The 27783-nt window shown below is 38.8% G+C and overlaps 1 long non-coding RNA gene across 2 annotated transcripts in view; it reads right to left on the reverse strand.

Annotated features, from left to right (window-relative positions):
• LOC311526263 overlaps nt 1–27783 on the reverse strand; it is a 166232-nt gene that overhangs the window by 21042 nt on the left and 117407 nt on the right. The window contains exon 1 of one of the 2 annotated variants that reach the window (XR_014712981.1): nt 11559–11647. The exons of the other annotated variant lie outside the window; for it this stretch is intronic. This is a non-coding gene — a long non-coding RNA (uncharacterized lncRNA). Of the gene's footprint in view, nt 1–11558; nt 11648–27783 lie in introns of those variants that run through there. 2 annotated transcript variants of the gene reach the window in all.

Genomic DNA, 27783 nt, shown 5'->3' on the forward strand with positions numbered 1-27783 from the left:
TGCTGATTGCCTGATGCTTCCTGAAACATCACTCCCATCTGCTTCTAGGAATAAAATAATTCCAGAAAAACAGTCATTTGTTCACTGTAGGCGGATCTGGCAGCTATTGTTACGTTTGCCTAACACTTTCCATTAGAACAGGTATTTAGTTCAGAGTGTAATGCTTGACTTCCCTGTAGGTATCTACACATGCTGCCTCTCAGAGCTATCCAAAGTGCTAATTCCATATCCAGAAGAAGTCAAATCTATTACTCACCCCAGAAGGTTTATCAAATTCCTTGGGAAGACTGCCAGTTCCTAGTTTCCTTGCATTTGATAGATTCTTCCTTTCTGCCATCACGGTCCTCCAAACAACAAGGGACAGCTTAATCCCTGCAGCTGATGGGGAGCCTTCAGGTATTATATAATTGAGAAAATGTATTGTAGCCCTTTGAGTTGTGCTTGGTAAGACAAAGCCCAAGTTTGTTGACCTACCGGGCACATTGTAAAGGGTCTCTAAGTAAATGTGCTTTTCCTGAGGAGGTGGGGCAAGTAGTTCTTTTCCTGTGCGGGATGTGCCTGGTGGGTTGGGAAGAGAGAGGAACTCTTTCAGTACTGATACACACTGTACACAAGTATAAGTGCCTGTACTAGATACATTCAATAGATAACAAGACCTTAAGTTTGACATTTTGCCTCCTGGAGGCACAGTGCAGCCAAAAGGTAGGGTGAACAAAGTTGGCTTTAAGTCACCTTCATGTCGTCAGGATTCTGGAATGCTAAGGTGCCACAAGTACTCATTTTCTTTTTGGAATGCTTATGGGGCTGATGTGGCCCCAGGGTAAACTAAAGCAGTCAGAGATATTTCCTGAGGACTGCATATTGGCACAATTCCATAGAAGAGAGCAATCAAGAATCACTCATGGTCCCACCCTTAGCATGCCCCCTATGATGGGACTTTCAAAGGCAAGGGCATAGCGTCACTGCACTGTGTCTGTGAGGGAGGAATTCTTCCCTATGACACAGTTCCAGCTCCAATACACTGCACAGAGATGCATAAAGGAGGGTCAGGGAGAGCATCTGTCTCTCATGAGACTTAGCATAATGTGTGGAATGTTGGCAATCTCTTAATAAACAGCAGAGGAAATGCTGTTTATTGTCAGTACCCTTTGAATCACACACTTACTCAAATCACACTTAAAATGGAGTTCTGGTGTGTTTTTGTTGTTCTGCAATTCTGGTTGTAATTTTCATATCTGCTACTATATTCAGGGGAGGAGGGATTGTTTTCTTTTGAGTTTTACAGTTTATACTCTCGTCCAAATAAGATAGGACACCATATTACATCATTGGGACAGTTCCTCCTTCCCTTATTCACACAGAAATCCCATTCAGTGACTCAAGCAAGCAGGATATTATTCCTATTTGCAACAGTCTAGTAGTAGCTAGATGTCCTACTGAGATAGGACCCCATTGTACTAGGCATTGTACTCTGCCCTGAAGACATCACTATCTAAATAGGGAAGATTGACAATGAGAAGAGAAGAAACCCAGAGAGATGAGGTGACTTGCTCAAGGTCACGCAGCAACTCTGGCCAGTGAGAACAGAATCCAGTTCTCCTGATTTCCAGTCCAATGTCCGACCTGCTGAACCATGTTGCCCCTCTAATACCTAATGTAAGCATATTATGCATGATCTTCTAATTAAAATCACAGGACTTTCCTCATGCTTAAAGTAGCTTCATGACCATGTAATTCCAATGATTTAAATAACGTTACTCCTGGTTTACACCCAAGTGAGTTATTCCTAGTATACAACAGTATAAGCATGAGGAAAATCAGACCTGATTGCTAATAAAGAAAAGTTTAGAGTGAAAGAGTTGTCCTTGGAACCAAAGTAAATTTCTCAATACATTTTTATAATAAAATATAAGTGAAACCCTGACCTTGTGCACAGAAGGGCTAGCACAAATAAACATTTAAATGCTGTTGAAACCTATAATATGTTTTTGGGAGCCTTGGTCAAAATCTCAATTATCACTCACATCCTCAGCTAACGTAATTAGGTATATTTCTCTATTGAAGCCAATGAAATTAGTTCAATTTACACCAGCTGAAGATCTGGCCTTCTGTATTTAAAAAGGTGAAAACTGGAAGTTTTATTTTCAGTAAATAAAATATCCTTTATTTTAATATATCATTATGTTGCAGAATGTTAGTGTCTCATTTCCGTGTATTGGTGAAGGTCATAGTTGATCACTGAATAACAAAGTTGTACTTCACTTATATAATAGTTGTTGAAAATACTATCAAAAGCCATCATTAACTTATATGGATTTGATTTAATTGAAGACACCACATCAAGGCAGTCTTACTTTTTGCTGCTAATTTTAATTAGTGCCTTTTTGAATCCCTTTAAAGCAGAGCCAGATTTACAAGTAATGATGAGCCTCAGTCTCAGCATTCATCAGGTTGTCATTCATTTTCTGAAGTTAAAACTAATTGGCAGTGCTTTCAAAAAATGCTTGTTAAAAAAGCCCTTTAGATATATGTTCTTAACAGCACATAACTAGCTTCACACTGGCCAGCTACCAGATGTTTGGGTATAAATATAATTGCATGCCTAACAAGCTGTACAGAGAGGACTGGCCTGTCTTGTGAAAAATAGGAACACAGTTAAATGCTTTTCATAAATGGTTTCATTTCCCATCCCCACCCCTAGCCCCACCCTGACGCCAGTTAAAAACATCCAAATAATCTATTCAAGCTTTCTGACAAAGAAAGTTATGAGGAAAAAAATGATCATCAGAGATGGACATTCATAGCACTTTGTACAAGCTAAGTGCCCTTTCAGATATTTTACTCTTATTATAGGCCCTAATCCTTAGAACACTTGTACATGTGACATACAATGTCAAAAGGTTGGTCCTGACCCCACTAGACCAACTCACTCCCATAAGGAATGGGCACTAACTGTGTGTTGCTTTGGTAGGTACTTTTGATTCTTTGGCTCTGGATAAATGAATCCTGGAGAATAGGTTACTTAGGAGATCACTAGTCATTTATCATCATTTATGAAGGACCAGAGCACTAAATAGACAATGTGGCCTAGTAGATAGAGTACTGGGCTGGGATTCTAGAGAGACAAGTTCTATTACAGCTCTGCCACTGGTCTGCTAGGTGACCTTAGGCAAGTCACTTTCCTGCTCTGTGACTCAGTTTCCCCATCTATAAAATGGGGATAATAATAGTGATCTCCTTTGTAAAGTGCCTGGAGATCTATTGATAAAAAGTGTCATTTAAAGGACAGTATTTATCTATCTATCTATATATATAGTTAAACCAGGCTATAGAAAGCAAAAGTTTTCTTTTAGTGAGTGAGAGATAAAAGAAAACTTCTGCTTTCTATAGTCTGGTTTATTATATGATGCAAATGCTATTTTACTGCATGTATTGTATTTTTGTCACAGTTCTTACTTTAAAAATTAATAAATAGATCACTAAATGTTCATACTCCAGTCCTGCATACTCTCTACAGCAGGACCCACACTGAAGCCAGCTCCTGGGATTGAGACAATGTCTCCCCTTGTGTACAGTACAGTCCAGAACACAATTAATAATAGTACTTAAAAGATAAATGGAAAAAAGATGACAAAAGTAAGGATCATTTCTTTTTTCTTTCTTTTCCTTTCTTTGTAAGCCTCTAAACTCATTCTATTCACCTATGTTTGATTTATAATGTGCCACCACCAAATATAACATTTCCTATATGTTTATCTATATGTTTTGCCTATTTTTGCAAACAAGTTTTTGTCCAGCACTGTGACAAGCCCTGAGATACATAAATCTAATCTGCAACACTCACAGTCCTAATGAGATTGTTGCTTTTATGAAGTTAATGTGACTGTTCATGTAAATAAAGTAACTCACATGCCAAAGTGTTTGCAGGATTTAGGCTGATAATGGGTGACATTCTGAAGATAAAATTGTACAGCCTCATAAAAGCAACAGCTGTATGTGTGAAGGGGAGCCAGATCCTTCCTTCTTTGGACCTCCCCATATTGGTTGCAGCTGGGCCAGCTCCTCACTATGTTGCTCTCTACCCAAGTTCCATAGTCCTCATATCTTCCCTGGCAGCTCAGTATAGCAGCCAGCTTTGCTGCACATGGCCAGGAGGGGCCTCACAGGACCTAGAGCACTATTGGCAAGAACCCCCAACTGGTGCCTAAATGGTCTGGTATCCCAAAGTTCAGAGAACCTACAGCTGTTGGCATCTCAGGAAGGCCAACCCCTTGAGGAGCTGCAGCTGTAGGCCTTTTGGAACCCAGAAGTGACTGAATCTGGGATTGTCCAGAGTTCTCCCCCTAGTCTCAAAGATGTCACCTCATCTTGCATTGAGTTTCCATTCAAAGAGTTCTGAATATGGCCTCCTCCATTGTTCAAAGCCTCTTATTGAGTCATCTGGAATGAATTGTTGAAGAAGAAAAGGTACACACTGCAGGGCTCAAAACCAAATTCAAAGTAAATATTTCCAAGGAAGAGAGTTATGAGAAGGGGCTGTCCCCAATCTGCACTCCATCTTAGTCAACACACTACAAACCTGTTTGGTGTTTATCAGCATATAAATTAAGGTTGGTGCAACATAAGGTTCATCTCAAACTATGTCCCCAGGCTTGACTGTTAATTTTCCTTTTTCAGGACTGCTTAGAGCCTCTCTTTCTAGTGAGCCACCTTCATCAATGCATCAGCAGGAACCACTTAACATTCCCCAACAAAATTAATACCTGCTAACAAGGTGAGGTGTTTCAGGCAAACACTGCCAGACTGTTACCACAATTTACTCCAGTTCTAATTCACTACTGTTTACCTTCATCACAATTACTACAGAATCCCACTGGAGTTGCTCTGACAGGTAGTTTGTGGGGTGAGCTGTCTGCAGTCTCTCACTCATCCGATTTAATGTTTGAGTTAATAAAAGTTGTGGACTTTAAACTTTAACCCCAGTTCTTGCATAGATCGTCTTATTTGCTGCAGTGTCCAGACCAATATGGATTTATAGGGCAACAAGCACAATTCCGGATTCTAAGAGGATATATTGTATATTGACTAGACTCGTTCGAAGTTGTCAAATATCCTTCCCAACGTAGCTCTTATTTTATACCTGGACAAACTCAGGCATCAGCATCTCCATTTTTATTGAGTGCAGCAATACATTTTATGACCTCTGACACAGGTCTAATTTTACCTTGGTAAACAGCGTCCTGCCAGATTTGTCAGTTTATTGTTGGTACACTGTTTGCAAAGAGAGTTCAATTATCAAGAGCAGAATGAACAGACAAAGTAAATATATTTTCCTCCAGAGGAAACAGAAGATATAGTACTATTCCTTTTAAGTGCTCCTCTGAGCTCTTCAGAAAGAAGATTGCTTAATTTAATGTTCAAACAAATAATATAGTCTGAGAGGGTTTCATGGGTTTGAATAATAACTTTCTCAGATAAATTTAGTTCACTAATTTCATTAGGTACTGCATGAACTGACTGTGTTTTTAGGACACATTTAGAGGGCAACTCGGCTGACTGTAATTTTAAGAAACTGAATCGACATGGTGTCAATCTATTGTCAAACTGCATGGCATCTCTAAGGAATACAGTTGAATTTAAGAGTGCAGTCTGTTTGTTTTAATCTGCTTTACCTGACTGGGATAAAGTAACTCTTTTACAGGAGCAGCAAGCATGCTCAATGTTTGATGCTTAAAATTTGTCCTTCAATGAGAAAATAGACAGAGGCATTGAGTACTTGGCCTTAGGTCTTTAAATATTTCCATCTCTCTTCAAGAAGGTGTTATATTTCTCTGATGTTACACAACAATTCCATATAAAGTGGTCATGTTACTCTGAGCTACTTTAACATTCATCAGAATAAATTTGCTCTCCCTTTGATGTTATACCAATAAAATAAAAACGAGCAGGATCTTATTAAAGGGAAAAAGGCAAAATGCCACATTTATTGTGAATACAGAAAGAATCATAGTAAGCAGTTAGTTAAAGCTATAACATTCCATTCAATCTCATATTTATTCACACATTCATACACACACACAGGTTCTGCAAGGTTGTTATCATACTTACCAGCCTTATAGTTGCTCATGCCAAGCCACTGGCCAGGTGGCCTGGAATGAGGAGGGAGCAGGGCCTTGTCAGATGCTCATCTGATGCTCCTGGAAGTTGGTTTACGGAATCAGACCCCAAAATTCTCACTTTCTAGAGTCCATTTTTATAGGAGTTTCTTCCTATGCCAGTCTATGGGAATTGCTTCATCATGCTGTTGCTGAATCAATCAGCAGATAGCACATTCCTGACGGCTCCGTGCTGCTAGATCTTATCTTGTTCTTTGGTTCTCCCATTCTTGAGGCTGTTAGGTGGATTCCAGTCTGCCCTCCAGGGGTCCTCAGGTTATTTCCACTTGCCGCCGTCTTCAGCTGATGGACACTGGATTCTTAGGCTGGCACCTCCCTGATCATTCAGTTATTATCCACACCAAGCATCCATCCACATACATCCTCTATCTCTCTTTTAATCACAATTGTTAATACAACAAAAGGGCGGGGAGTCTCTGGGTGCTGTTTCTGTTGTTACAGAGTATTGCTTTGAGTCTCTTTCTGTGTGAATTGCTTTGAGCTTGCAAGTTTCACACATAGAGGGAGAGAAACAGTACCAAAAACCAAGAGACCTCTTAATTAGTAATACCCTGGAATTTAAACTATGGGGAATCAAACTCATTTGTGATTTTAATACAGAACTTCTTTAATATGATCCAACAATACAACAATTCTCTATAAACTGATCATGTTACTCTGAGCTACTTTAACATTCATCAGAATAAATTTGCTCTTCCTTTGATTTTGCAGGACACTCTGCACCTACTCATGGGTCCCTCTCCCAACATTAGGCGTTCCTTAAAGGAATATTATCTCCATTATTTAAGGCATGGAAGAACCAACATATTAGAAATAACAAAGTAGATACCTACAGTACATCAGGTATAATCTTACTAAAAGCTATGTGACACCTTACATTTCCATCAGAGTTTTCAGTTATGGTCAAAAGAATCCCTTGTTTGATGATCACATAAAAGAATAGTTCAATTCACAGTGCACAATATATACCCCAGTGTGAATGAGTAATAACTTGAATGGAATAATTCTGGATTTAAATCGGTCTACATTAGCCCAGAATGTGTGCCACTGTGTCCTACCTGTGGGATACATTCACTATGTAGGTAGTGAATAAAAACTGTTTGTGTTCCAGGCAAAATAGGTAAAATTTCCTCAGCACTTTGTATCCATGCTGATGTTACTGATGCCACTCAAAAATACTGCTTCCAGAACCTCTGGTGGAGGGATTGCACAACCCCGGTAGATTGTACAAGAGGCACTCTATGGTTCTTTACATTCCTAGAGGAACCTAATGAAGATTTGCTGGTAGAGATGACAATCTCTATCTTCACAAAAACAGAACCATTGCAGAGAGTTGGACTATTTTTGTGGTTACCCAGGACTATTTGAGTCATGGTATGAAATCCTCCCAGAAAGGCATCAGCATGGAGCAATATCTCATCTCCTTTATTAACTTGAGATGATGTAAAAGCAGATCAATTGACTAGTCAGCACAGAATGAGATTTTCTATGAACTAGTAACTAGAATTATGATCCCAGTCTTTTAGTTCACTGTACATGCAGTGCCTTTCCAGGTGGCGCATCATTGGACTTCAATGGAGGACTGCTAGAGTCCATTTTAGTACAATTGGAAATTCAGGTGATATTTGTTGGGTGGAGCGAGCCAAAGCTTTGCCTAGCTAGTATCCAAATTTATGGTATGTACGACTCATTAGAAAACAAAATGCAGACCATTCAAGTCTCATATTGTCTTGGATTTCCCATAGAAAAGGAGCTGAATACATTCTGGGGCACAACTAACAGAGAACCATCACAGAGCAACAATTCAAAAGGAAAAGCAGTAGGCTCCCAGAGGCATGCCTGGGTGCCTTCTGGCTGATGCTAAATGAGTTAATCAATCACCCTTGAAGAAATACATTATTCCGTTAGGTTTTGGAAAACAATTTTCTATTTTCCTGAAAACATTGATTCCATAGTAAATTAATTTTTAGAGAACAGGATCAAACAATCAAAACTAATCTATTTCCTTCTAAAAAGTTAATCTCTTGTTAAATTACTTTGTACATAGACAACAGAAGGAAGGAGAAGAGTATATGCCTTATCCCTTGTCAGTTGACTGAATTTAGATTGTAGATTTCTACATTTCCCTAGTCTTCTAAAATTCCTGTCCTGGTGCTGTGTATGACCCAGCCTCCAAAAGATCAGGAAAGCTTCTCTTTCCATTTATAATCTAACAATGCAAAAAGAGATTGTGTAACTAAAGTGCTTTGTTGTCACGACGTACTTTTCAGCTCTACCATTAAGAACACAGATAACAAATTTCACATGAATACCATGTAAGCAAAACACCATCTGGCAATTTTTTGAAGGCTAGCTACCTATGTTATGTCCAAAAAATGTATGTTTCCCCATTGCATGCACAGTATCCATTTTGCATGTGCAAATAGTGGATGCTCATGCATAATGTACTTTTCTGGTGCAATACTAGACACCTTTTTCTTGTTTTGTTTTTTAATATTTCACCTATCACTTGGATTGTATATAACAAGTGTGAAATCCAGCTGCCATCATTGACTTTAGGAGAAATGTCTCAGAGTATCATCTTTTCCTGAAATTTCCTATTTTATAAACAATAGGCCAGAGTTTCTAATGAGCTAAAGTAGCTTAGCAGCATTGCCTTCAATTGAGCTACATCAATTTATGACAGCCTGAGAATCTAGCACAATATTTTTTAAAACCACATTTTTTAACTAGTTCTGCATTTGTCAGTTTGTGACTTTTTGAAGATCCAGATCTGTGAAAATTCTATAACCTCAGAGTTAGTAATCATCAGCTGATAATTACAAACTTCCTGGAGTCCAAGTCATGTATGAAAGTGGGATTCAATGATATGCTTTGTACATTATGATCATTAGGCAGCAGATCATTACACCCCGGAGTGTTTTAGTGCTGTAATAAAATGACTCACTTGAAATATCAAAATGTTTTTGTGAAGGAGAAAATATCAGGAAACGTTACTTTTTCTTATGTTTTTATACAATGGCCATTAAGCAAATAGTACAGGGTGACTTTTAACAATGATGTATAGAAGTAGAATTTATTTTAGGTATATATATTTGTTTGAAATCTAGAATTTGCACAAATTGCATTGATTTCAGGGATGAATTCCTAACACAAGTTTAATGCCCATTCAATTTAATGGGATTTGTGCGCACAGTAATTGCAGGACCAGGGCCTTAATTTTTTGTTTTCATCAGGACCCTACACTGCCATGGAGACCTCACCCACAGCAGAAGGCCTGTCTAGGCATTCTGGTTCCAGATGGAGAAGCTGAACAAGTGCAATACAACATTTCCATACTCTGCACTCAAATGGTCACTTTCATGCAGTTGACGTTCCCAAAATGTTCAGTACCACTGATTTACTTTCTATTTTAAGGGTGCTGAGTGCTCCACTTGAGCACTTACAACTCCCATTGACATTAATGGTACTTCTGAGAGTTTAGGAAGTGAAAAATCAGGATACTTAAGAGATGCCTAAACATATTTTACAGTGGGTGCCTAATTTTAGGTGTCCAAGTCAAAAAAATTGACCTTAGTATCCACTACAAGCTCCTGCCATTACATTTGTTTTTTCTTATTACCACAATTAATGACTACCTAGACCAGGGTGGGTAAACTACAGCCCATGGGCTGGATCCCGGGCTGGATCCGGCCTGCGGGATTGCTATTCCCATGGTGCCGTGGGCCCCATGCCGCTCCCAGAAGCGGCCGGCACCACATCCTAGCGGCCCCTTGGGGGTGGAGGGGCGGCAGAGGGCTCCATGCGCTATCCTCGCCTTCAGGCATCACCTTCCCCCGCAGCTCCCATTGGCCGGGAACAGGGAACCATGGCCAATGGGAGCTTCGGGGGAGGTACCTGCAGGCAAAGACAGCGAACGGAGTCCTCTGGCGGCCTCCTTCCCCCAGGGGTCGCCAGGACGTGGTGCCGGCCGCTTCCGGGAGCGACACAGCACTGGGCCAGGGCAGGCAGGGAGCCTGCCGTAGCCCCGTTGCGTGCTGCTGCCACCCCGGAGCCGCTCCAGATAAGCGGCACCGAGCCAGAGCCCAAACCCTGAACCCCTCCTGCACCCCAACCCCCTCCCGTGAGCTCCCTCCCGTACCCCAACCCCCTCCCCTGAGCCACTCTCCCACACTCCACACCCCTTCTTCACGCCAGCCGCCTGCCCTGAGCCCCCTTGTACACTCTGCACCCCTCCTGTGCCCCAACCCCCTGCCCTGAGCCCCTTCCTGCACATCGCACACCCCCCACACACTGCACTCCTTCCCGCACCCCTAACCCCTGCTACATTCATGGCCCTGCATGCAATTTCCCCACCCAGATGTGGCCCTTGGGCCAAAAAGTTTGCCCAACCCTGACCTAGACCAAAATCCTGCTTTTCATTTCCCAAAAAATTCCTGTCATAAATGACTCCTTTATAATTATGCCCCAAGTTATCTCACATATCTCTCTATATCCACTGAAGGACATTTCTTTTCTGCTCTAATCAACTGGTAGGTCTTTGCTTCATTGTAGTTTAGCACTAAACTATCTAACCTCTTTGCTTCAGTTATATAAAGTAGCAGTGAATTCCACAGTTAATTATATACTGAATGAATAAATTAAAAAAAATCTTTAGTACCAAAATATTTTTATATGGTAGGACAGAAGAAAGAGGAGAAGCCTATTGTCCTTCATTATATAATTAACCTGAATACTAATGCTGTTGTGATGGAAATGGAATTGCTATGCAGTGTTCTAAGAATACTTAGATGTAATAATTTTATGAACATTGTATGTGACCTGGCCAGAGAAGTAAAGTTATTGAACACTGGGTTTTAAGGCTTTCCTGTATGGATATATTGTTCTAATTTATATTGGTGGTAGTGGAATGTTTGTGATATCCCTATCATGCTTTATTTTGATGGAGACAGTAGAGGAAGGCAATACAATAGTTCCTCAGATAAAAATATCCTGGCACACACTTGAAAGATAATGGAGGAAGCTTTTGAGTCCAGAGATCCTATACCCTATCTCCAGAGAACATGCAAATTTCATTTTTCCAGGCTGGAAGCCTAGAGAGCAAAACCACCTAAGCAATTAAAAGTTCGCTCTGGAGAGAAGGAAGAGGTTGGCAGTTGCCATGAGTTAATCAGGGAGACATGCTGACACAGAGAGAGGCTCTGTGGAGGAGTCTATAGGAAGCTTAGAATTACCAAGGTCCCCATGTGGAAGATGATTAGACACCTGCTAAGCTAGACCTGTGTGAAGCCTGTTTATTATTTTAAAATCTGTTTTCTCTGATAGGTGTTTGCTCTAATAAATCACACTTGGCTTTAAGAAGGTTGTTTGGTCATTGCTTACCAGAGGGAACAGAACTGCAGACAGTGAAGAAAAGTTCAGGCCTGCTGACATGATCATGGTTGATCACAGGGGACTGCAGCCCAGAGTCCAACCTGAGAATGAGAGAATCACATGATTCCATCCTGAGAAAAATGATGGTGTGAGCCCCAAGACCTGAGAGGGGGTGAACTCAAAGATGGGTGAGAGGTGCAGTTAGCCAGTAACTGTGACAAAGCAGTGTTCTGGATGTATCTGTTACCCCTATGATTAGTTACCATATCATAAAAAACACAGTAAAAGCACAATAGTTTGAAATGCACAGGAGAGAGACTCAATAGAAGCACTAAATTTAACTTTACTGTGGGACATTTAGAAATAAAATAGGGACCTGGGACCATCTAGACTTGTGACTGCATAGATTTTGTTGGTTTATCTGCCAGTATTTACTGGATTTTTAAAGAAATAAAATCCTATAAAAGGATTCCTACCAATGATTTCTCATGTGAAATCTCTGAAAGAACTCAGGAGGACTGCTTGACTTACAAAATGTATGCAGCCCTCCAATTTCCCTCCACTGCTTCCACTGACATAAATGGAGGGCTGCCGTGACTGGGCTCCAAAGTATCAATTTTTTCACATACAGGTTTTTTTTTTCAGATGACAGAATCCTGCAAACAGACATTTAGTGATGTCTGTGATGGAAACTTATTTTTAATTGTTCTTGAGCACAAAAACAGAGAGACAGTGACCTTTTCCTACCAATTACTTACACAACTTAAAGATGGGAGTGTACTAGTGAGCCTATTAGTTGCTCATCAAACATAGCTGTCAAAAGTTATCAAGTAAAGAGATGGAAAACCTTTAGAAAATGTTACAACATCAATCTTTAGAATGTATGATTTGCCACATGCATATACTCTGTGCTTCATGTTGAATCAAAATAGAGAACATGCTAAGAATCACCCCTCCTCCCTCCAAGATCCTACCAGCAGGAGAAGGGAAATGATGTTATTTACAAACTTGACTAGTTGGCTTGACTTGAAAATATTATGAGTCAACCAATCAACCACTCTTTCTGCAAAGGTACAGAGAGATGACCTTTTCTGAGAAGAATGTCATTGGTGAAGTGAATAAATTCATTTCTGTTCCTTTGAGGGGGATTGTATTTGTGATGTTCACAAGTACAATTTCCTATTGTGGTCCATTTCTTTTCTACAGAAAAACAATGAGCAGGAAAAAAAACCCACATGATTTGTTTTTCTTGTGGCATTCATGGTTTCTGTAAACAGCCTATGACTAGGTAAAGGTAGTCATGAGTCTTAATCCATTTCTTGCAGATATATGAAATATCCTATTTTCTACACACGTCCAATCTGAGAGCAGAATCAAATCTAGAGATACTTCAGTGTTCTTATTTGAAGGCAGGTTGTTATTATGATGGTGTACACAACAGCCTATGGCAGTTTTCATTTTCCCTGTATAGATTAAACAAAATTTGTGGGTGGCTTTGCTGTTTCCTTTTACCAGGATTCCTGTCTTGCTTAAAAATGAATACATGAAGTACTGTGTCACTAACATTAACTGGTGCATGATATGTACTGGAGAAAGCGATAACTTCCGTCTGTAGAATTATTTGTGCAAAATTGCAAATTACTTAATATAGCATAAGGATTTATCGTTTATATTCTAAGCCAGTGTATTTATAGATAATATTCTCACTCAGATTGTCAGAATCTTATGTATCTCTGTATTTTTGCTATATTTGAGATGACTGTACTTGGGAATGTTGTGAATTCTGAAATGTAGGGTCTCCCTGTTGATTTTCAGCAAATTTGATTACATGTTCTAGAACATCAATTTTTATTTGAGAAAATGAGTTTCCACTCCTTGTTGCAAAGATGATAATGCAACTTTGCATTTAAAGAGTGCTGTGTCATCCAAGCACTCTTACACCAATGCTTTGACATACCTCACACATTTTTATACACACCCAGCCATTATAGTAATTCATTAACTGTACCCATTTTTAGAGCTGGGCAGATGACTGGAAAAGATCTGTATTTATTTATATGAATTTGTAAATTAACTTGCCTGAGCCACGTTTACATACCTTTTGTGTTCACTTTTCATGAGGGCTTCAGTGATCTAATTTTGTTGGAAATAATGTTTATGGGAAGTAAATTTTAAAGTCACATGTGAGATTATTTGCAGAAACAGAATCCTATCATCATGTGCACGATTATCTGGTCTAGAAATACTTACATACTCATCCTGTTGGGGAATAGCAACAATCCCATGCAATTAACATGATCTATCCCCGTTAAGCAATAACCTGCCACAATTGTTCCTGGGGACTGTAGTTCAGGTCAATACAGCTTGCTTTTGGATATATGGAATCAATTCATAGAGTAAAAAGCAGAGTGCTTTGAAAATTTTCTGTTGATGCTGTTTTTCAATGGAAAATTGGATTTTCAACTAAATTTTTTTCACAATAAATGTCTACATTCTCTGGAAAAAGTAGATTTTTCATTGAAAATTCAAATACCCAAAAACTGAAATTCTTTGAATAAAAATCAAAATATTTCATTTTGGGTAGCCTGCCAGAATTGTTCACAGGGACTGTCGTTCAGTTTCCTCAGGTCCCTATTTTCCTCTAAGGGCAGACTCCCCAAAGGGACTACATCCCCCATGATTCACTACAACCAGAGTCTCATATAATGCAACTGACTTCCCTCACTACAAGGTGAGACCATGGTGTAACAACAGATTAACAACCAGGGAGCCTAGTCTAGCCTACAGAGGAGAATGGGAGCATGAAGCATACCACCTACAACTCCTTTGAGGCACTCCTGGCCAGCATGTCCAAATCAAGATAGTTTGGATTTTGATTTTGTTGGTCGAAAATCTAAACTTTCCATGGGAGAAAGTCCATTTTCCAACCAGATCCAGTATTAATTTAGAAAATAATTATCTGAATTTCAAATTAAAGATAGCATGATCTTCTGGCAGATATGCAGCTAGAAAAAATACATTTAATTCTCTAAATAAATTATTATTAGCATATTATTCATACAATTTGGGTAAATTGAGGCATAAACATTCACAAACTACACCCAAACAAGCCAAAAGAACAGACTAAAGTAATCTGTGTTGTGACTTCATTGACAGTAAGATTGACTAGTGCTTGAACTGGCCTATTAAAACTGGTACAAGAATGATGATTACATATTTTCAAAAATGTTTCTGAAACTTCTCCTTTCAGATTCCCAGATGAAAGATATTGATTCATAGATTCAAAGATTACAAGAAGGGACCATTGCGATCATCTAGTCTGGCCTCCTGTATAACACAGGTCATCAGACTTCCCTGAATTAATTGCTATTTTAACTTGAGTATGTCTTTGAGAGAAAAAATAAACCCAATCTGATTTTAAAATTGCCAGTGACGGAGAATCATAGAACTGGATGGGACCTCGAGAGGTCATCTAGTCCAGTCCCCTGTACTTGTGTCAGGACTAATTATCTAAACCATTCCTGACAGGAGTTTGTCTAAACTGCTCTTAAAAATCTCCAGTTATGGAGATTCCACAACCTCCCTAGGGAATTTATTCCGGTGCTTAGCCACCCTGACAGTTGGGAAGTTTTTCCCAATGTACAGCCTACTCCTCCCTTGCTGCAATTTAAGCCCATTGCTTCTTTTCCTGTTCTCAGAGGTTAAGAAAAACAATTTTTCTTAACCTCTGAGAACCCTTGCACTTGAAACCCTTCCCAAATCCACCACAACCCAAGGTAAGCTGGGGAAATGGTAAGTTGCCCACATTATTAAAGGCAGATCATAACCCAAAGAGCTATAAACTATATATACTTTTATAAACTTATCTATATTCTCTAAAACTCAACTCAAGGTTCTATTCTTCTGAATTAATGGCTTTAAGTTTCACAGGCACTTTCAAATATGTGTCTTTTTGACATCAACCACCATTTTACTTTCAAGCTCCATAATTTGTGACATACATTTGTTTGTCTAAATCTTGAATAAGACTCAGCACAATTTATTGGGTGATACCTAAGCTTCTAGTTCCTTCAACAGCACCAAAAAAGCTCTCTTCTGAAGTTCTCTTTTTCTGCATTCTGAGGATTTGAGAATATTTCCCCAACTCTTAACAAAACCTATGTTCAAAAGAAAAATTATGAGGACCAGATTCTAGGTTACATTCTGGCCCCTGTATGCCGTATGATGGGCAGAAAGAGGCAGGAAAGGAGCCACATATGCCCTGTGAGAATTCCCACATTGTGAGGAAACTCAATTGGTGCAGAGTTGTCTTTGTGCTACTCTCTCTGCCTGTCAGCTGCAGTTCAGAGGTTGGGGTGGGCCGTGGCTAGAGTGTTTTATGCTCAATTGCTGCATGGTATTTTAGGACCATCGCCAGCTGGTATGGGTTAAAGCAGCCCTAAGTCAGAGAGCACAAATGAGAGAGAAACTGAAGATGCATCCGATGAAGTGAACTGTAGCTCACGAAAGCTTGTGCTCAAATAAATTGGTTAGTCTCTAAGGTGCGACTAGTACTCCTTTTCTTTTTGCGAATATAGACTAACATGGCTCCTACTCTGAAACCTATCAGAGTCCTCAGGTCAGTTTTCAGATGGTCAAATAGCAAGAGGCAGGGTTGAACCTAACCAGGCATTTCCAAATAGAAATATATATACTAGCTCCTTTGCAGAGACACAAACAGGTGAAAATATGAATGTGAGAGGTATCTGAACAGTTCAGCATCCATGATGACATACCTTAAAGTGCACTTGTTCATTCCTCGCATATTTTGTTACTTTAAAAAAGTAATTTTACAAATATTTAAGTAGATAATCAGCCACTTTAAATGTCATTAAATGGAATACTGTAAAAAGGGTTAGCAGAGCAAATACTGAGGTAAACTCCCCATGAAATAAAACAGTGAGCACTGCAGGACTTATACAAATGAATAGAAAGCTTTTTTAAGTAAGTGGTGAATTATTTTCTCTCTCCCAGCCACATATTCTAATTTAAATTAATTACCCCCACTAGATTAGGACAGTATGTTTAGCATATAGTTTGAACTACAATGCCTTTCAGTTGTGTATATATAGCAAAATACTGTCCCTGGGACAAACCCTAGAGTCCTTAGTCAATCAAAACTGCAAATTAAAGACCCATTTTCACTGAAGTAAAAATTTTCATTGATTTTAACGGTATAGAATCTGTCCTTAAATTACTGGGATTTTTCCCCTAGTTACAGGCTGAAAAAAGAATTGTAGAACTGGATTCTCTCTTTTCAGATCTTCAAAAGATATTACAGTATGTCTGAAGTTCCCTGAACTAGTGTAGGCTCTTTCCTTCTGTAGAACATTCTCTGTGATAGGACCCAAATTATAACCAAATAAATAATACTTCAGATACATTCCGTGGAAAAAAACAATTAAAATTCAGTTCTCCGGACAAAAATGCTAATCTTCAACTAAACATTTTTTGATAAATTAAGATATTTTACTAAAATGTAACCAGTCTTACAGGATTATAAGGTTAACTTTCCTGCTTTTCTATATATTTTCCACTATGCTTAAAATTCCAGGGGGTTAATTAAGGAATACAGTCTGACAGAGTATATAGTTATTACAGTATAAGCATACTTTTGAAGAATTACAAGGCACAAGGGAGAGTTGGATGCTTTTAATACCCACGGGGTCTGATTATCTCCAAATAAATATCCTAAATCTGAAATATTTCTTTGGGAGGAGATGTAGTTTTATCACTCAGTGAAGTTGAGGGTGGTATAGGAGAGGAGAATATGGGATATTAGCAAAGAATGAGTCTCCTTTGGGTTTGTCAGTTCTATCATTTGTAACAGCCACCTGGCACTTGGAATCTGTCATACTGTGTGGAGTGATAGGAAGGGGAAAGTGGTAAATGAAAATTCCTGCCTACAGATCTTTAAAATTCAGCACACACTGTTGTGTGGGATTAGTTTAGAGAGTGAACACTAGGTAGAAGTAAATAGAAACATGGTTTTTAAAAAACAGACAAGGAAATGAAAAATATATTTTTAAAAAACCTAGTGTCTGATTTGCAACATATCTGGATATACAAAACGGTGATGGCTCAAAACACCCCAATTTTCAGATCATCTCTCCTCCCTCAAACAGAACCAAACTTGCATCCCTATCTGAGGTCTGTATAGGTATATGGCCCCAATATGATGCCTCAAAACCATCATTAGCATGACCTGGTGCTGCATGGGGAACTTACTCTGAACAAGGGGTGATGTATAAGCTACACCATGTTAGAAGCTGTCTCAGGAGGCATTGTCTCTCAGACACACACTTTTGAGTCACAAATCTTCCCCTTTTTGCCCCATGCTCCAAAGCATTAGTAAATTGCTTCTGACTTATGCCAGCAGCAAATTATGACTGGACCCTGTCAGTTGGACGGAGAGAAGATGGAGACAAGTCTCCACCCACTTCTTACTCCTCCCCTTCTACCTGCTCTAGTGAGGAAGTTAGTGGGCATATAGCCCCAATTATTCCTGTGTTCTTGGCCCAGGTAGCCCTCATGTGGGTACAGAGGGTTCAAAAGCAAAGGGGTCTTATTCTTTCTTACTCCCCACCCCATACCCAGTAAGGAGGGATATGATTGAGGTCTACAAAAACATGACTTGGGTGGAGAAAGTAAATAAGGAAATGTTATATATTCCTCATAACACAAGAACTAGGGGTCACCAATGAGATTAATAGGCAGAAGGTTTAAAACAAACAAAAGGAAGTATTTTTCACACAACGCACAGTCAGTCTGTGGAACTCTTTGCCAGAGGATGTTGTGAAGGCCAAGACTATAAGAGGGTTCAAAAAAGAGGTAGATAAGTTCATGGAGGATCAGTCCATCAGTGGCTATTAGCCAGGATGGTGTCCCTATCCTCTGTTTGCCAAAAGCTGGGAATGGGAGGTAGGAGTGATCACTTGATGATTACCTGTTCTGTTCATTCCCTTTGGGGCACCTGGCATTGGCCACTGTTGGAAGACAGGATACTGGGCTAGATGGACCTTTGGTCTGACCCAGAATGGCCATTCTTATGTTCTTACATGTGTGTAGTCAAGTTACAATCTAGTCAGGTATGAATAAACTATTATCTGGTTTGAATTCCTTCTTCCCAGTGAACACAACTTCAGTCTTGACACAGTGGATCAAGCAGCAGGTAAAATTAATTAGCTTTGCATTTAGGGTCAGAAATCCTCAGTGCTTCTGCATTTTGAATGGAGGAGTGGAAAACAAGAGATAGAGGTCCTGATCCTAGACAACATCAATGCGAGATGTGTGGGAGGGGTACTTAGCACCCCTCAGCATCAGGTGGTAAGAAGACGACTTCTTCCCAGTACTAGAGGTTTTAATCCAGAATTGGCTTCTCTGGGAATAGAACAAGGGAGGGAAGAACAGGTGTATGTTTAGGGTGGAGGAGGGAAGAGACAGTAAATGTATCTGTTCAGTTTGCCCTTTGGAATGAAAAATGAGTGTAGGGTGGATGAAAGATATTACCTCTAAGACCCCTCTGAGATAGGGTGCATTTCAGATCCCAATGACAGAGAACACATTGTATTTCATATTACTTCTGCACTGTAATTATCTGATAATGTTATTAAACATATCCTTGAGATGCCATAAAGCTTTTATACACTTGATAGTTAAACATCCCACCGAAAGCTGAAATTAACTGAATCACAGTAGTGTATTAAAGTAATCAACAGCTGTATGTAACTTGGGGGGGGGGGAAATCAGCAGGGATTAGTATTCTGGCATTAGTATTCTGGAACCTACAAGAGTTGTATTTCAAGTTTACAATGAGAGGTATCAAGGCTACTACATACAGTTCTGTTGGGAACATACCTAGAATACCGCATTCATTTCTGGATGTCACATTACCAAAAAGATGTAAACAAACTGGAAGGGATTTTCTTTGTCTCCCATCACTTTGTTCTTCATTGCTGTTTTTAATCAGGTGGCTGTTGGTGACTTTAAGAGCTTTCTTGAAACAAATATGCTCGTATGTGTGACTGGTTAGCCCCACAATTTACAGCTTTCATTTTCCTCTAATGCGTAGTTGTACTGCTTTATGCAAAACGGTGCCAATTCTCTATTCCGGCTCAGCTGAACTGGGTGCAGGAATGATGGTGACTTGATGTTTTAAACCAATTTAAACCTCTCCTGTATGCTTGATATGGCTTTGGGGTGAGTCAGGGCAGCCACCGATGGACTGTTGCAGAAGCCATGCTCCCTACGCAGTCAGCAAGAAGAAAATTTAGACTAAATATTGAAGAAAACTTCCTGAACCAATTAGGTTTTGGAACTATCTCTGAAGTGAAGTTTTGGGCAATTGCACTATCCAAGACTTGTAAAAATAGATAAAACAATAGAAAATGGTCTACAGGAAATAATGCTGCTTCTGCAGGGAGATGAACTAGATGCTCAAATAAATCTTTTCCATCTCTAATTTCTATAACTATATTCTGTGATGATTAATTGTTGTATTTTCTTATGTTACATTGTCTTTTAGTAGAACCAACTGAATTACACTCTCAAATAAATATAGCTGATGGAAAGCTGAGAAAAGGGGAGAAAATATATTGTGTCCGTTTTACACGAGAAAATTGGAGAAGAACCTCTGTGTTGTTTTAAAAATCTTTATCAGTATCAGGCCATATGCATGATTTTCAGTTTAAAAGCACAAAATCCAGGGGCCAACATAATATGAAGTGTCAGTCATAAACTCACAAAAATAACATTGTAAGTTTTATATTATAAAAACTCCATCAGCATATAGATTGAAGGAACAAACCCATGAAAATGAAAGTGAAAATACACACATCCATACAGTGTAGTGCTCTACAAAATTTACATGACATGCACACTAAATAATATGTACCCATCGGTTATGGGACTCATTCTCTTCTTATTTATATCACTAGTGTAACTCGAATTGCTTTAGTGGAGCACCTCCTGATTTATCCTGGGGTAAAAGGGGATCAGGTAATAATTTTAAAGAAGCCTCAATCTGGGTGCAAATGATAGAATATAGATACTAATTACATGATTTGTGGTTAAAATCATAATGGGAATGAATTAATAACATAATAGTAAAAAATTGTAATTCTGCCCATTTTTAAAACCCAGAATTGAGCAAGACTAACCAAGAGAACTGACCACTGCTACTGATAAAATGAGAATGCCACAAGCAACTTCTATACGTTTCAGAAAAATATTCATCAGTGTACTGAGAACTAATGTGTGATCTATGGCCAATTAATAGAAAAAAATTCCCTACCTGACTTGTCTACCAAACAGCATGACTCACAGCAGATCTTCATTGCTGCTGCTGGCATTGTTACAGAGAGAAGAACATACATAGTGCAATCAGTGTTGAGCACCTCATTGTTTAAAAGATGAATCTGGAATACTTCCCAGATTATACATCTGCCCTGTAATTTATATCTCAGATAATGAGTCTGATTTGGGAGGTAGTGAGGATGAGTACATATATTCACAGTGGGTGGATTACTCTCTCTGTCGGTGAAGAGTTCATGGTGAGCCCTTCTGCAAACTAGTTATCAAGCTAACTAGCACATTCAGGAGAAATGCTTTTGCACCCGTTTTGCTTTAGCTTTACTTTTAAATGTGCTAATGCTGTTCCATCTGCAAAAGATACATGTACCACCTGCCAGTTAGCTGACTGAGGCCGGGCTGGCACTAAGGCACATCTACTTAGGTGTGCAACTCAGATTTTCTATCCACTCTCCTTTTATCTCAGTTTCTTTCATCTGTATTTATTTGTACCTTCTTCCTGCTCTCCTGTTGATGTTGTATGTATGCTGTAGCTCAGGAAAGCTTATGCTCAAATAAATTGGTTAGTCTCTAAAGTACCACTAGTACTCCTTTTCTTTTTGCGAATACAGACTAACACGGCTGCTACTCTGAAATATACCATTAATGTACCATTAACATTTTTCAGGAATATTATTTGGCTTCTCTCTTACTTAAATAGATGAAGAGGGGAAGATTGCTTCCTCCAGTAATTTGTGGTACATATTGCAACAATTGACCCTGTCAAGGTTCCTTCCCCACTCTGAACTCTAGGGTACAGATGCGGGGACCTGCATGAAAGACCCCCATGCTTATTCTTACCAGCTTAGGTTAAAAACTTCCCCAAGGCACAAACTTTGCCTTGTCCTTGAACAGTTTGCTGCGTTCACCAAGTGATTTAAACAAAGAACAGGGAAAGAGCCCACTTGGAGACGTCTTCCCCCAAAATATCCCCCAAGCCCTACACCCCTGTTCCTGGGGATCGCTTGATAATAATATCCTCACCAATTGGTACAGGTGAACACAGACCCAAACCCTTGGATCTTAAGAACAATGAAAAATCAATCAGGTTCTTAAAAGAAGAATTTTAATTAAAGAAAACATAAAAGAATCACCTCTGTAAAATCAGGATGGTCAGTACCTTACAGGGTAATCAGATTCAAAACATAGAGAATCCCTCCAGGCAAAACCTTAAGTTACAAAAAGACACAAAAACAGGAATACACATTCCCTCCAGCACAACTTATTTTACCAGCCATTAAACAAAAGAAAATGTAACGCATTTTGTAGCTAGTTTACTTACTAACTCTACCGGAGTTGGAGAGCTTGCATCCTTGATCTGTTCCCGGCAAAGGTATCACACAGACAGACAACTTTTTCCCCCCTCCATATTTGAAAGTATCTTGTCCCCTCATTGGTCATTTTGGGTCAGGTGCCAGCGAGGTTACCTTAGCTTCTTAACCCTTTACAGGTGAAAGGATTTTGCCTCTGGCCAGGAGAGATTTTATAGCACTGTATACAGAAAGGTGGTTACCCTTCCCTTTATATTTATGACAGACCCTATTCAGCATTGTACTGCAGTCTTAACGCACCCGCTATTTTGGCACAAAGGGGCTGTTGGGCAAGTGTAAACACCTCCCTTCTAGAAAATACTCTTGCTGGCAGGAGATCAGACAAGTGCAGAGCCTGCTCTGCTAGGTACTCAGCAAAAGACTCTGTTGTAGAAGGAAATTCCAGGATAGGCCAGGGGTCAAAAGGGACAGAATGGAGAAAGCAAGAGGTGTGTTAAGGAGACAGGATGTATAGCCAGGGAATTCATACATCCTGCTGATTCTGCAGCAATGTGTTTTCAGTTCAGAAGACTGAACTTTTGAGCTCTCTATCTTTGTTAGTGTTATCTTCCCACATCAGTAGCTCTTTCAGTTTAGTAGAATATCTAGTTGTTTTAAAGTATTTCCTTTGTCAGAAGCTTCACCAACACTAAGCCACTCAACCTAATATGTCTCAGTCCAAGGTTTGATTTCAAAGTATTTAGAAGTATGAATGGAAACTAATATTACAACATGTTGAGCTATATTGGTTCATATTTGTATTTTATAATTTTCATATCACACCTAGCAACGATATCCAATTACCTGATATTGGTTAAAAACAACTTTCATAAAGGGCCTGACTCAAATGGGAGCTTTTCTTAATGGACTTTGGTACAGCCCCAAAGAGAAAAGTAAACAATACAATTTATAATTTGTCTCCTTGAAGTCTTCAAATCACTTTTAAGCCACTTCCCAAAAATAAACCAACAAAAGCATATCCAAGGATTAAAAAAAAAAAAAAAGCCTAAGTGAAAAACGAGAAACATAGTACAGACTGATTTCAAATGGATATGAAGTAAAATACAACCACATATTGCAAATGACTCAAAGTCAGGGAGAATAGATTCTGCCATAAGGTCACCCTTCCATCTTGCTACACACTCATCACTCAACCTCTCCTTGTTTTCAGCTGTGTCATAAGAAAAGCAATTGCATAATCATCCTCAGAAGTAACCACACTTTTTCCCGTCTGCAAACAGTCTGGGCTTAGCATGGTTAAGCACAGAAGCAGTTTCATTAACAGATGTGAACTATGATTTAAGCATCGGTAATTTTTTTGCCCTGCTCTAGCAACCTCTGGACCTACATACATTGTTATTTCAGTTAAATATGACAAGCTACCTTTTCTTCTCCACATTTCTCTCAGATCCCTTCACTTATTTTCTTGGACAGGAATTTAAGATGTATATTTTTGAGGGAAGCAAACAAAATAGCAATCTGTAATGGATTGCATATACAGAGCCACAATAACCGCCACAATAATAGAATATGATAGAATAATAGAATACTAAGTCCACATCTGTCTGCCCTTCACTTCTCCATATCAGTCCATCAAAAATACCTCTCTTCAAATCCCACCCCTCCCCCAAAAAAGAGAAACTTAGAAGTAAAAGTAGTTGTGGCCTTGTCTATGAGACTACTTACGGTAGTAAGCAATATCTAGTAGTAATTGTTTAGAGGATTGGATGCTAGCAGGATATGGCAAATAATGGAGTTGGTATGCAGGGTGTTTTCTTAGGTGTGTGATGGAGGATGGGAATAACTAGGGAGATACCCATCTATAAAGGCAGACATTTGTGAGGTTTTTTTGTAAGATGACACATTATTAGTGACAAATCATTCTCTCTAACTAAGAAAATTGCTTCTTAGATGGTAAGCTTTATGGGGTCAGAGGTTGATTTACACAAACTGAGGATCTGAGTTAATTATAACATAAAAGATCACAACTAGTGTTGGTAAATCTGATCAAAAGATCACAACTAGTGTTGGTAAATCTGATATTGCCAACCAAAGCTATGAAATTAATATCACCCTCCTAAATGTTTTCTGTTCACTGCAGAAAGAAAGGGCTTGGTTGAGTGGTGATTATGAAGCACGATTACCCTTTTAATTCCTATATCTGCTTTTTAAAATTTACAACTCTTCTCCCAAATAAAACTAAGGAATAGATAGGAAGCTCATTAACATTGCAAAATTAAAATTATTAAAATACTCCACAGCAACTTCCTTCAGGATTTTTCTTCAGACAAAACTTTTATCTTTAGCATTTGCACTGTTTGAGTAACTGATTGCTACCAATTTTACGTTGCAACTCACACAGAAGTAAAGTTTAGAGGAGGAGTTTCATTTTTCATTTCCATATACTATCCTTATTTAAATTTATTTCATTCCCCTATGTTATCTAACAGTCATTTGCACATGATATTAGTGACATCTACCTTCAATTTAAGAATGGTCTAATAATGGAGCATAACAAAATTTCAACTATTATAGATCCATGGATGAGAGGAACATAGACAACTTTTTATTTATGTATGTATTTATTTGGGAGAGCAAGATATAAACATAATAAAATAATAGCTTTTGAATATCACTTTAATGAGTAGTTTTATACCTTGACTAAATTTGTCAACTTTTAATAAAGTGAGATAAATGAGCTTCTGCTCCAAAATCAGTGTTTTCTTTATTAATGCAATTCTTTTTTTTTCACCAGGGAAGGGGGAAGGAGAGAGAGAAAGGGTGGTGCTATAGCTCCCCCAAACTCCCAGTGATCACATGCAAGTATGAAAGGGTAAAAGTAGTTATTTAAAAAACACAGTTCACTTATGATTCCATATTTTTGCAGCATAATAAAATAATTACCATAATTAGAAGTAAACTGTGGTCCTAATCATGCATGGCGCTAACCTCAGTGTCCTTTCCAAGTTCCAACATGAGTAATTACATTATGCCTAGACAAGATTCTCCTCCATATTTTCAAATTGCAAATGTATTCTTCACTTCCCTCCCATGAACTGTTGCCACACTCCACTCCAGAAACAGCTGGGTTTCATTGATGGGTTAATCATCCCTCTACATTTAGAGACAAATTTGAACTAGGGGCACATGTATGGGTGGGTGAAAACATTTCCATTAAAACCATTTTTAAATGGAAAACTGAGTTTTCAACTAAACAACATTTTTTCACAATAAGTGAAAAGCCTTCCACAGAAAATCTTGCTATTTAGTTGAAAAACAATGCCTGAAAATTAAAAAAAAAAAATCAGTTTTGGGTCAAAACCCAAAATATTGTTGGCCAAAAATTGAAATATTTAGGTTCAAAAGGGTACCACTCAGATTTATGGGAGGTGTAATTCAGGTATCCTATGATGCCAGTTCTTCTCTATGGGTTGAGCTCTCTGGCTGGACAACATCTCTCATGATGCCACACAGTCAGGGACTCCCTGAGGAATGACAATGCCATTTTAAATAGAAATATTTGGGGGTTGGATTTCACTGGAAAGTCAGTTTTCTATGGAAAAGTCCAACAGAAATGAAAAAAATTGTTTTTGCCAAAATTTTCTGGAGAAAACCATTTTTTTTTCTTCTGACCAACTCTAGGATCATCTGCATTTCTCTACTCTAAATTTATCCCACAATGTTCAAATTATTTTCACATCCAGCAGAACGAAAGAGGCTGCTGTAAATGATGATGTTACCATAATACTAAATGTATTCTGCATAATCATGGCATTTTCACTAAATCCAGCCATTTCTCAAATGTATTCACCTTTTTATAAACACTGATTTAGCTGTGAGGAAAATATGTGGCTGTATTTTACAATGCAATTTTTTCAGTAGTAGTCAGTATCAAAAGAGAACCAGCACTTTTTTCTACCTGGTAATTACCAGTCTGTAGGTTAACACAATAATGACAGCCTTCATCCTGTAAACATGCATGTAAGTAACTTTATGTAAGTGAGTAGTCCTATTAAGCTCAATGAAACTATTTGAGGCCTTGATCCCACAATACATTCCATATGGATGGACTCCTGCACCCTGGCAGAAACTATCTGATTTCTGTGGGACTCTGCCTGAGTCCATCTCAAAGGAGCTCACTGCATGATCAGAGCCCAAGTCCATAAGCGTTTACAGCATCAGAGCCATAGACTGTGCACATATCACTTCAAATGATATATTTTCTTTATCCAGTCCACAATAACAAAACAAGAAATTTTCTGAAAACCATACCTAGATGTTTTTTCTCCTTATGATAAGGTTGCTTCTCAGTGTAAGCAACAAGAAAAAATGGTGAGACATTACTAGTTGAAAATAATGGGATACTCTGTTCAGTCAGTGGTTTATATGAAAAGTAATTAGTGCATGGAAATGAAACTTAAATTGGGCAAGACATTTTCCATTGAAAATAATTGGCTAAGTTTACTAGACTGTGATACCCAGCTGTATCACTATGAAAGCTGTATTAAAGTGGGAATGGGGTATAATACAAATGCCCAGACCAGCCATAAATTCAGCATGGCTGAGTGCAAGATTAAAGAGGCCCAGAACATCCAAGGGCAATTGAGAAGATTTCTGAAAGAGGAGATGGGGCTAGAAAGTCCTATTCTACCAGACAAAGAAGTGAATTTATGGGTACTGGGAGTGGGACAGAATGGCCTAGGAAACTATTAATGAGGTATATAAGGGTTTAAAACAGTGGTGGGCAACTTGCGGCCCAACAGGGTAATCTGATTGCGGGCCACGAGACATTTTGGTGATGTTGACCAACTGCAGGCACGTCCCCCCACCAGCTCCCGGTGGCCACAGTTCACTGTTCCCGGCCAATAGGAGCTGCAGGAAATGGCTAGAATATAATTTTCTTGAATTAGTCCAGAATCTTCTCTATTGGCAGAAATGCCAACACATACACCAATGAAACCTCAATGGATCTGCTCTATGCAAAATATTGATTTTTGTGCCCCATTCATCTCCCTTAAAATCAGAGAATTCCATGACAGTTCAGGATTGCCATATGAACGTGAAAAGCATCGAAATTAGATATTTTTTATTCATTAAACTTGCCTTGAAAGTTTTATTTACCCAGTTATGAGAAGAGACTAACAAAGAGTTGGTGTAAGAGGGTGCAATTCCAGTGACTCCAATGGTGCTATACTCTCTTATATCAGAAGTTAATTTGGTCCCAGTAATGTTATTGAGATAATTCATTATTATACAGTATCTCTAGGAATCATGACTGCCACTATGATTTCATATGTGGGCTATGTAAACCCTCTTCTCTAAATTAAGCAGGACAGAAGAGAAAATGAAGGGGAGGAGAGAGGGAATAATGTAGACATATACAGAGAGGCAACCTTAAAAAGTATAATCTTTCAACTATTTGTATTGGTTAATAAATTATGCTAGTTAATAGCACCTACTAAAATATTTATTGGAAGCATCTAGGAAACACATTTTGAACTGAGCAGCTTTTAGTTAACTATGCATGGGTCAATAGC

The sequence above is a fragment of the Lepidochelys olivacea genome, assembly GCF_965140295.1.
Source record: "Lepidochelys olivacea isolate rLepOli2 genome assembly, chromosome: 9".
In the NCBI taxonomy this organism is placed as follows: domain Eukaryota; kingdom Metazoa; phylum Chordata; order Testudines; family Cheloniidae; genus Lepidochelys; species Lepidochelys olivacea.